The following is a 12312-nucleotide window of genomic DNA, read 5'->3' as shown; positions in this document are numbered from 1 at the left end:
CAGTGTCACTCTCACCTCTCCTGCATGACTCCTAACTGGCTGTTGGTTTCTAGGGTGGCCTCTAGCCAGTCCATCCTCTACACTCCTGCCAGAGGGATGAACACAAAAAGTGCTTCTGTTCACATCATTCTGCCAAAAACCACTCAAAAATGCTCAGCCACCTCTGGGGTAAGCTGCCCAAGCTGTGAGCACAGCCACAAGGTCCTGCCTCATGTGATCTGGCCCTTTTTACCTCTCCAGCTATATAATTTTTTCACAACACACTTTGAATTTTGTATTTCAGACACAGTAAGCTGCTTATAGCTGCTCTCTCTCTCTCTCTGGTGCCTTCGCACACAGGATTTCCTTGGCTGGAACTCTTTCCCTCAACTCACTTCTGGGCCTGGGTTTCTCCTTTGTTTTTCCAAACTCAACTGAGATGCCATCTCTCCTGAGAAATCTTCCGTATTTCCCAAGCCCAGGTTGGATATTCCTTGGTGTGGTTCTGTGGCATGCTACACTTGCTCTGTCATTGTAAATACCTGCTTGCCTTCTTAAGAGCAGGGCTGGCCATAGTATCCAGCACCTAGAACTGTGGGTAACCCATGGGAGGAGATCAGTAAATACATGATTGACCCACAAAGGATGTTGAAGATCTACTGAGGGGAAGTTTTCCACCATCTAGGTATTGGTCCATAGTAAAATTCTGCCACCCATCCAACCCACCCAAACCATCCACAGTAAGGCCAATGAGTTGCTGTGATAAAATGAGTGCTAGACCCAGGGTCCTGAGGTTGCGGGTTTGAATTCGAGCTCTGCCTCTTATTAGGAGAACCTACTCAACATCTAAGTCTTAATTTGCTCAGCTGTGAAGCAGGAACTGTAACACACACCAGACAGGGTTGGTGTGAGGAGCGCATAAGACAGCAGGTGCTAATGCTCCCACCTCAGTCAACTGTTGGTTAGGATGGAGCTGTCCCCTCTGCTCCCACAGAAGCCCAGACCTGGGGCCATGAACTTGTGCTTTCAAGAGCGGGGCTGACAGAGCAGACTTGATAAGGACCTTGGTTGTCGGATATGATAATAATAGTCTCATTTAATAATATAAAGGCCTGCTAATAGAGGCGGCACTTTTAATTAGCCAACACAGCCACGATATTAATTTTTATCCAGAGTTATTTAAGTCCAGGAGCCTTCCTCCCCTCTCTGTTAGCACTTAGCTGGAGGGCGATTGAGAACATTTGTAATTGGATTTCTGTGCAGGACTTAATTATAAGGAGACAATAAAGCCCCTGAAATGCAGCAGGTTCTACCCTGTTAACTATTATTTTCCAGAGACACGCTTACACCAATGAATGCATAGATTTATCTAAATTATAATTTTTAAACTTAACAAAGACTCACTTCCCCCTCCCCACCAGGCCTGAGAAGAGTCTGCCGGGAGGACAGATTTGCAGGGAGGAGGGCATAGAGGCGGAATACTTCATTCCTGTAATCAAGTCTTTCACTCCATGGGCCACTGAGCGGCTTCCCCAGGCCCCTTGGGATCTCGGAAGTATATTTTCTTCTCTTGGCCAAATGGCTTATTAATAGAATTGGCTTATTTATATCTCACCCAGAAAAATCCCAAAGTGTTACAGCAACAGGGAGATATTGAGCCAATTAGTTGTTGGTCTTGTTGTCACGGGGGGGAAATCTAGTTATTAATTGACTGCCCTTCACCAGTGGCAGAATCGATTCAGAGGAAGCCAGAAGGAAAAGGTGAAAAAAGCCACGTGTCTCAGACCATCTGAGAAAACTCAGAGACAAGGCTAAACCATTTATACCTCCAGCAAAGCTTTCTAACTTTAGGAGAGCGAGGAGACTGAGGCCTCTGCTATGGACAGCTAGGTGTGGCATGGGTACCAACCTCTAAGGAGCATCTGCTGTGGTCTGACTGTTTACAAACATCAAACCACTCTGTGAAACAGGCTTATTTCATCCACTGCACAGAAGAAGACTGTGCATCCATTCATTCAATATTTGCTGAATCCTATATCATAAGATAGGCCTCAGAGACACAGTGGTGGACAGGACAGAACCTGCTCTCCTGGAGCCTACGTTCCTGCTCGTTGCAGAGATGGTCCCAAGGTCACTGACCCACATTCATACTTGGCTGGGCTAGGATAGGAAACCAGGTAGGTTCTACCAACACCAAAGTCTAGGGAATTGCTTTTCCTTCTTTTGAGCGCTAGGTTTTGTGGGTCTTGTGGCCTCCTACAAAGCCCACGCTGTGAGTCACCATCCACCTTCTTCACTGGGCAGCCTCAGAGGAGGAAAAGACGTCACCAATTTAGTTTAGGAACTGGGAGGTGGGGTGTAGGTTCCCCGAGATGAGGGAATGGGAGAGGACTTTCTGCTACTCTGTGCAAGTAATTGTGGATGATGAGGAGTTTAGGAGTACAGTGGTTTTTTTTTAGATTGTCATTACACTTGTAGATATTTGGGAGGGTGATTGGGAAACAGAATAAAGTAACAAATGAAATTCTCACACAATCCTACTCCCCTATTTAGACCACACTGTAACATGCTGTGCTGGGAAACAGAATAAAGTAACAAATGAAATTCTCACACAATCCTACTCCCCTATTTAGACCATACCGTAACATGCTGTGCACAGTTTTCCAAATCATTAAAAATTCTTTGTGGATATAATTTTAAATCAAAATATAATATTTCATCCTGTGGACAGACTATAATTTACTTAACTTTCCCCTATTGGCAGATATTTAATGTGTTTCTACTTATCATTTTAAATAAAAGACATGTACATATATGTTTGTCCTTGTTTTTACTTGCTCAAAATGGAAGTGAAATTATTACCATAAAGAGAATGAATATTTTAAAGGCCCTTGAGACTTACTGCCATCTTGTGTTCTAGAAATATTGTACAAATTTCTAATAGTGTTTGAGAGCACCCAGCATTGTAGTACCCCTTCCTTCATCAATAATCCACATTGACTTTTATAAGGATTTGCTAATTTAATAGGGCAAAAATTGTATTTCATTATTGTGTTTTCTTCACATATATTGACTGCTAGTGAGCTTCAACATTTTTTTGTATGTCTAAATAATCATTTGTATTTCTTCTGCAAATAGCCTATTCTCATCCTTTGTACATTTTTCTTTTGGGTTTAGTGGGGTTTTTTATGTGTGTGCTATTTTGTATTTTAAGAACATTAACTTTTTGATGTTTTTGTTGAAGACATTTTTTCTCAGGTTGATTTTGCTGTTTACTTTTACTTTCCATGATGTTTTTTATAGATATGGTCTGAATTTTTATGCAGCCAAATATATCTATTCTTTCTTTGTGATTCCTTCAATTGCTTTTATACTTAGAAATTCCATCTCCACACTGAGATAAACACACTAATATTTTATTCTAAGTATTTTATGATTTTTTCTTTTGAGGTTGGGGGACAGAGTCTTGCTCTGCCACCCAGGCTAGAGTGCAGTGGGGCAGTCATGTCTCACTGCAGCCTTGACCCCCTGAGCTCAAGCGATCTTCCCACCTCAGCCTCTGGAGTAGCTGGGACTACAGGTCCACACCACCACTCCTGGCTAAGGTCTAGAATTTTTTAATTTAATTTTCGTAGAAGTGATATCTCCCTATGTTGCCCAGGCTGGTCTCAAATTCCTGGGCTCAAGTGATTCTCCTCCCTAGGCCTCCCAAAGTGCTGGGATTACAGGTGTGAGCGACCCCACCACCCTGTCAGGTTTGATTTTTTTCACATTTAATTTTTTACTTTATTTGGGATTTATTTTGTTCTGTGTTACATGGTAAGCATTTAGACTGATATTTCCCCAAATAGTTAATCATTTATCCCTGAATCATTTATTAAAGAATGCTTTTGGCTGGGCATGTTGGCTCATGCCTATAATCCCAATACTTTGGGAGACCAAGGTGGGTGGATGGCTTGAGCTCAGGAAATTGAAACCAGCCTGGGCAACACGGTGAAACCCCATCTCTACAAAAAATACAAACATTAGCTAGGCGTGGTGGTGTGCATCCTGTAGTTCTAGCTACTTGGCAGGCTGAGGAGGGAGGATCAGTTGAGCTTGAGAGGCGGAGGTTGCAGTGAGCTGAGATCGTGCCACTGCACTTCAGCCTGGGTGACAGAATGAGACCCTGTCCAAAAAAAAAAAAAAAAAAAAAAAGGCTTCCTTTCCCCATTGGCTTAGATGCTGCCTTTGGCTTATGCTAAATTTTTAAACATACATATACAGTAGACTGTTCTGAGCTGTCTTATTCTGTTCAGTTGGTTCTTCTATTACAATCACACTGTTTTAATTATTGTATCTTTATTCATTCACACATTTAAAAATACAACATATTTGTGTATGAAATATAGCATTTTAATATCTGGCAGAAAAATCTTCCTTAGTTACTCTATTTTTTAGGAGGAAAAAAGACTACTTCTCTTCGTGTATTTTCCAAATAAATTTTAGAGTCATGCTGTCTAGAAAAAAACAATCTGATTTGGGATTTTGTAAAGGATTAAATTAAATATATATCTTAATTCATGAAGCATTTGCATCTTTATACTATTCAGTCCTATCATTCGGGAAAATGGCATGCTACCTTTTTTCCCCCTTTACGTTGTTTTTGCAGCTTTAACTCTTTTATCTAAATGGGATTTTAGTGTATACTGTGAGATGGGACTCAAAATTAATTCCCTTTCAATTAGTCAGTTTTCCCAAACTCCAGTTTTTGCATAACTCACCAATGACTTATAACATTTCTTTTGTTATTTATTAAGTCCTTATATATAGAAGGGTCTGTTTCTAGGCCATCTATTTATTCCCATTGCTCTGATTACTGTCTGTCTTTCCTAGTACTAGAGGGAAGTGCCATCCACTCCAGATGGCTCTCAGAGTCACTACCTGCTTTCTGCAAAACCAGGATTCATTTCCTGAATACAGAGTCAGCTCCTTGGTCAGAGCCTCTGCTCCGAAGCTTTTTAGTGCCTCAGGGTACTCCAGTAGAGCAGGTTGATGCCAGGGCTTTGGTTTTAGTTCAGAAAACACCCAGGCCAGTGGAGACTGATTCCTGATCCCTGCCACTGGCCTTCTCTCTGTTCAGTATGGCCAGATGCTGGCTGAAAGGGGGTCCCAGACTCCAGACTCCCCAGGTAAGAGTGAGGGCCCAGAAAGTTTCAGAGAGGTGTACAAGATCGTAATGCTATACTACAAATCTCTGCATTTCTCAACTCCTGCTTTGTGCCAGGCCTGTGATGAGGACATTATATACCTTAGTTCTAATTTTTACCATAACTGCCTGAACTAATGTTAACCATATTTTCCACATTAGAAGACGCTCAGAGGGAGTAAGAAACTTACCACATATCATCCAACTACAAAGTGGCTTATTTTTCATCCCAGTTGTGTCCAGTTCCAAAACCCACAATCATTACTTCCGAGCCACTGGTAGTTGACTTAGCCAGAACGACCACCACAGCCCCTCCCCTGGAGAAAATGGTTTAGGCTTATTGAGCTTTGCTTTGTCTCCAACTCCAGCTCTCATGGTAACAGAATCTGGTGATGTGAGGACAGAGGTTTGAAGCTGGTCACCTGAGCCAGAGCTCAGTGGGGGTGGAAGCTCTGCTTCCCTTCCTCACCCCAGACCACCACACCTTCCTCATCCCAGTCAGGCAGGCAAGTTTGCCTTGTTACCTGAAGATACAAGGTTACGTGGTGTAGGGGAGAGAGCTCGTGTATGTAGCAGGGTAAGGTGGGGTGCAGTGGTAGGAGGAAGATAGGTAGAAGCCCACTGCTTTAAAAAGTGTTCTGCGGGCCTGGCCACCTTCTATCAAAACAGTGGTTCAGAGGGCTGAAACAGCCAGAATCTGAAAATAATAAGCACTCACTTATTGAATATCTAAAGATCACAATCTCAATTTACTTCTAATCTTGGTCAATAAACAACATGCACATGGTTGCTTTTCTATGCATGTAATCATTGTGTACTCTGTATGGTGGAGTCTCCACTTTTCCACTTAAAGTTACCCCATCCTCACATGTTCACATATGGACACAGTTGTCCCACTCAGTTTTTAATGGCCTATAGTGTTCCTTCATGTTAATTCATACATTAAGAAAACATATTTTAAATGTTGTCTGAAAGGGTCAACACATGAACAGATGGATAGGGAAGGGTCTGGTCTTGGGAGTACAAGGCAGATGTGCTTTGTGGGGAAATTTATTGTTTCGGGGGGCCTGGGAAATGAAATAGCACAAAGTATTATTCTTACAGTCTTCCACTGATGCAGACAGAACCTTGGGCTGGGGATCTAGGCACCTAGCTCTGACTTTGACTTTTTCTTTTGTTTACTTTGAGTTTCTTTGTGAGATGCTTTCTTTCCTAGGTTCCCAAATTTTATCTGTGCTATTCTGATAATCATAGGAGTCACAAAAGCACAGAGATGCAGGGCTCCCCAGAGGCTGAGTGACTTGCCCAAGGTCACAGAGTCAGCCAGTGCCTCTGTGGACATCACCTCCACCAACTTCCTAGTTTTGGAGAATTAGGTCAGAGATGGAGGGTTTGGTCCTCTGAAGAAAGGCCCGGAGAGAACCTTCGTTAAGACCCATGCCCAGCCCAACCTTGAGCCTTTGGCATGTTTTTCCATCTAGGGAGTTGCTTTGTACATCTGCTTCTGGATGCTCTGTGGGGCTTATTTGACCTCTCTTTATAGAAGGGAGGAGAAGGATCATGAGGTTCCCCCTGAGCCCTCAGGCTGTCTTGTTTCTCACTCACAGGACTCCTGCCTCATGTCTTTACCTTTTCCATCTGTTTGAGCTGACCCTTCCTTTCAGTTGCTCTTGGAATAGGCCAGAGTCATCACCATGTTGCTATTCCGTGCTGGCAGAGTCTGTGGACTGTTTGGCCTGTTGTAATTATCTCACCACTTTGCTTTATTTCTGTCTCAGTTCACAGAAGACTCAAAACAAGCCAAGACACAGGCACAGGGGGCAAGGGTAACCAGGGCAGGGTGGGGCTTGGAACCCTAGGACACTAATTCCAGTTTGACCTGGGCACTTCTTTTAATGTGGCCTACACCTCAGCTGTAGTCAGAGGCCTTTTGCCTAACAGGGAGGGTGGTAGACTTTCAGGACAAGGTGGGACCTTAGAGAACCAGTAGCGTTCCGTGGAGCCGTAGGGTTGTGCAGAAGCATACAGGGCCCAACACAGGGAGTTGGAGCAAGGTTGAGGGAGGGCTGGTGTAGGAAGGGGAGGTGGAATGAGTAAGGCCTTGCCTTCCCATCTGTTTCCATCAGAGCAACTGCACTTGGATCTGGATTCTGTATGAGCCTTTCTTTGATAAAAAGTTGGAAACTACTGATCTTTTCTAAGTCCCTTCAATTTATGAAGGAGAAAACTGAAATTGAGCAAAGAAAAAGGTTTTGCCAGGGCCACTCAAGTGGTTTAGTAGCAGATAGGGCTCTAGGAGGAGACAGGCCCAGTGGCAGGGGCCGATTGCTGAGTCATAGGACCCACCTCTCCAAGAGTCTCGTGGATTTCTGTGTCTTGTCCTAGCTCTGGCTGGGAGAGGCCTGAGGGCCAGGGCTACTGTCACAGGCTGGCTGTGAGCAGTAAGGGCCATTCTGCTTTGGTCACTATGTGCCGAAACAGGGAACAGCCCTACCCTGAGCCCCAAAGAGCAATGGGCCTTTCTTCATGGCCACTGAATCCACAGTTTGTGAAGATCTGGTCAAATCCTAAGGATCTCGCAACCTCTGTGTGATTTTGGATTTGTTGTATAATCTCTCTGAGCCTCAGTTTCCCCATCTCTAAAATGGGAATGAATGCCAGTTGTTTCCTCTGGCCTTCATAAGAGTCAATCAGATCATGTCTGTGACGTGCTAACCACACTGCTGGTTATGCAATGAAAGTGCAATAGACACACTAAATCATTGCTACCAGATGAACATCACGGCCAGGGAGGCTCACAAGAGTAAGAGGTCAGGTCCTGGACCTTTCTGCTTAGCACACAGCAGAGCATATAAGTGACTCACTAAAGATTTAGTTAAATAAACAAATGACCAGGGAGACTCCTTAAGGTGGAAGAAACACTTCTTTGGGGAAATGGCCTGGAGGATTGACAATGTGTACTTCCATTCTCCCTCAGCATCCTTACCGTTCGAACAGGGAAATGGAGTCAAGATGAAAACCAAGGGTTGCCTCAAATGAGGAGGGGCACGAGCTGGGTTCCCGCAGTCACTGAAGCTCAGCGTTCACTGCAGTCACCCAGATCTCAGCTCTGAAAAGATCCTGTGGCCTTTAAAGTCACTCGGGGTCAGTGCCAGGCAGAGGAGAAGTCAGGTACCATTAGGCTGGGGAGGCTCCCTTCCCACCCTCCAGTGTATGACACTGCAGGCTCTTCTGTGGGGCTCTGGGCATTTTAGGATGCTGTGGCATGCTAGAGGATGATGATAATGATTGCGACAAAAGGAGAATTCCAGGTGAGCTTTTCTAAAATGGGTCATGAAAGTTAGGGGCACCTGTGATGGCAAGTAGAACCTTCAAAATGGAGCCACATGAAGATGGGAGAACCAAAGAGAGAGGAGCCTGGGGAGATGGATCAGGAAGATTGGAGTACTACCCGATTTGGGAGGATTAAATAACCACCCACATGTTTTTGTTGTTTACTGGTTTTCTGGTGTTGGCCTCTTAGGTGGGTCTCTTCTAAATGGGCTGCAATAATTCAGACATTAATGATATTGGGAAGAAAACCAGATGGGGGATGGCTTCCAGATTTTCCCTCTTATTATTTCCTATAATGAGTCTGAGAGTTGTCCACTTCCCTTATCTGGAGCCAGTACCCTCTCTGCCTCTCAAGGGCCCTCCATACCCATTGATATCTGTTCCTCTTCTTCTTTGGTTACCCAGTAAAGGTTAGGATCTTTCAAAAGCATCCTCTCCTCAGAGACTAAGGGTAAAAGAAACCAGACAAGAAATCATCAAAGTGAATAGATTTAAGGATCACAGGCACTTCATTTAGTTTCAGCGTTTGATGAACGGATTGACTGGTTTTTTCCTCACTGTGATGGTTAATTTTATGTATCAACTTGGCTAGACTACAGTGCCCAGTTTTTTGATCAAATACCAGTCTAGATGTTTCTACGAAGGTATTTTTTTAGATGTGATTAATATTTACAATCTGTAGACTTTGAGTAAAGCAGTTCACCCTCCATAATGCAAGTGGGCCTCATCAACAGTTGAAGACCTTAAGAGAAAAGACTGAAGTTTCCTGAAGACGAAGAAATTCTCCCTCCAGACTGCTTTTGGACTCAAGGCTGCAGGAGTCTTGAGTCATCATCAGCTTTGGCAGGAATTTTTAGCCAGCCAGCCTGACCTGCAGATTTCAGACTTGCGAGCTCCCACGATTGCATGAGCCAATTCCTTAAAATCTCCACTCCTTCTTACACACACACACACACACACACACACGCAACCTATTGGTTTACTGGTTCTGTTTCTCTGGAAAACCCTGACTAATCACTTACCTAAAACCAAATCAGGATGGAGGTGCCCAGACTCTTCCCTGAGGGGAGACAGGTGAATTCCCCTCTCAGGTCTGGTGAGTGCTCCAGCCCATTTCCTACTCCACTTCCTTGACTTCTTGCAGGGAATAGTCCTTCTGGGGTCTGTGCCCTCTGCCTCCAGCCTGTTTGCTCCCCTCTGTTGCTGTTATCCTCTACCTGTGAGCCGGCCCTGCCCCCTGGCTCTCAGGGTGAAGAACCACCTTTCTTAGTAGGCCCCAAATCCTTATCAGACCCTTGACCTGGGCATGCTGTCAGGAGGCCATTGACAGACTCTTATAGCCAACTGAGCCCTGTCTGTGGCCTTAGCACATAGAAATTTGGCTTGATCCACTTCTGTCTGCCACTTCCTATTTATCTATAGCATATTCACTGGCAGATTCATAGCTAGCTCTGCCACTGGGTGAAACTTTGATTCATCTTCTGTTTTCCTATGTCAGCATCCATGACTAGTCTCCTAAGGACTTAACTCTCAGGCACCGACTTTCATCTCCAAAACTTCTGTCTATTAATTCAACGTCTCCCCACAGTCAAATGGAGATGCTCATCAATTCCTGCCTGTAGGTCCTGCTGGGCTGCCTGTAAAAGAAGGATGTATGGTTAATTCTCTCTCCTGCTCATTTACCTATTGTAATACTTATTTAGTCCATTACATACATTACCTTATTTAACCCATATAAAAACCTTATTGGATGCATATTATTACCCTCATTTTATTGATTTGAAAATTGATACACAAAGAGGTTATGTAACTTGCCTCAGACTATACAGCTTGAGGATGGAATTCCACCCGAGGCAATCTGAATCCGAAGCCTATGCTCTTAGCCAGGGATACAGGAAACCTAGCAATCGGAAAGGAGTAGGAGTGAGGAATCAAGATAAATGAGACAGAGACATAAAGCAAAGCCAGGAATAAGATGAATGCAATAACACACAGTGGAAATTTCTGTACATGTGCTTTGGTGGGCTGCTCATTTGGCTCTAAGCTTTTAGCAGCCAACACAAAACAGGTGGAAGACTCATCTGTCTTTCAGCTCACTTGCTGAGCAGAGATGTTTGGTAGCTCGTGGTGTCAATGCGATCAAGCACAGATAATCAGCAGCACCCCTCTCCCTAAATTCTCTTGAGTGTCTTATCATGCAGGTTTTACCCTCAAATTGAGGAAACCAGGTCTCTGAGAGTTTTACTGATGCAGTTTGGTAAAATTATTTTGCATTTGTGGTAAAAATGAGATAGAAGTACCCCTAAGAAAAGGGATGAGTCCTTTTCTTATAGAATAATGATTTGGTATTGACATTAGATTGTAAACCCTGGGAAAGCTGCAACTTCAGGACTTAGCTTTTCCCTCCCCTTTGTGTCCCTAATAGTACCTAGTCTAGTGTCATGCTCATAGCAAGTGAGGAAAAGATATTGATTGCATTGAACAAATATGACTATTAGTGAATGAGGAAGAGTGTCTCCATAGGATCTTCTTGTTGCAAGAGGAAGGATCCATTTCTGGGGTGGACTTCCAAGTATTCAGTGGTTCCAGAGCTAATGAAAGGTAGTACGGTGCAGTGGGAAAAGCCTGTGCAATATAAAGTCTGGAATCAGACCTGTGTGGCTCTACCACTTTGCAGCTGTGCAGTCTTAAGTAAATCCCTTGTCTCTCTGAGTCTCAGACTTAAAAGTGGAAAACTCTTATCATGTGAGCATGAGAAGCCTAAAAGGGAGGACGTTCCAGAGCCTGGAATTTGGTAGATGGTTCCCAAGTTCCATTCGTTCAATCATCTGTTTATTCAGAACATACTTATGGGGCATCTGCTGTGGGCCAGGGTCTGTGCTCTGTTCTGGGAATATGACAGTGAACAAGACAGACAGCCTGGTAGCTTCCATCCTCTTCCTTTGCTTCCTTTCCAGAGGATGGTAGTTTCTGCAGCAGGTATTTAATAGTAGGGATACCCTAAGTCCAAGTTGTTGACGGGACAGATGTCAGTGGGATGAGGGGAGAAACAGGAAGATAGGGGAAAACTCAGGGACGTAAGGACCCTTCACTGAGAAATGTCCTCCTCTGTCCAAATTTCCCTGCATCCCAGCCTCTTGTGAAGCCAGGAGCCCAGTCAGGCAGTGACAGAGGCAAGTCTCATCTAATTGTTCCGTCCCACATTGGAGCTCACCGGGGCCATATTGTTGCTTTTACTGAGAAAAGACACCTTTTTCACTGCTAGACACTAGAGTGCTTCCAGGGTTCTAGTTTTGCATTTCAGAGAGAAGAGGAGGGTGGTTTAAAGTTAGTAAAAAGCTCTAGTGCACTCCCCAGGCCCAAGGGTGCACTTCCCAGGCCTGAGGCCCACTGTGTTGTTGAAAATGACACACTAATTACATGCAGGCCTCAGCACTGAACTCTTCTCCTCTCCTCCTGACTCCTCATGGTGTTATGTTTGCATTTTTCTCACCCTCGGGACCAGCTTTTGCATCTCTCCATTCCATTTGGGAAGGGTGTGTGTGTGTATATATGTGTGCGGTGTGGATGGGGGACACACACTGTGAACTCAGTGGCTGCTAAGTAGGGACTGACTGACGATCTTCCCAATTATGATCTCTTCAAAGCTATAAGCACACACCATGTTTACCAACATGCACTTGTTTACATGCTTTGTTTTATAAGTCCCAGGCCCCATTCTCCCTTGTGTGCTAGCTGTCCATATTAGACTTCAGGCACTCTGAAGGCAGGGCCTGGACCTCATCCTTCAGGAGGCTCTACTCTTAGTGCCT

Source organism: Trachypithecus francoisi, unplaced genomic scaffold, assembly GCF_009764315.1.
Source record: "Trachypithecus francoisi isolate TF-2019V2 unplaced genomic scaffold, Tfra_2.0 Lachesis_group5, whole genome shotgun sequence".
In the NCBI taxonomy this organism is placed as follows: domain Eukaryota; kingdom Metazoa; phylum Chordata; class Mammalia; order Primates; family Cercopithecidae; genus Trachypithecus; species Trachypithecus francoisi.
Note: the sequence above shows the minus strand (reverse complement) of the source record.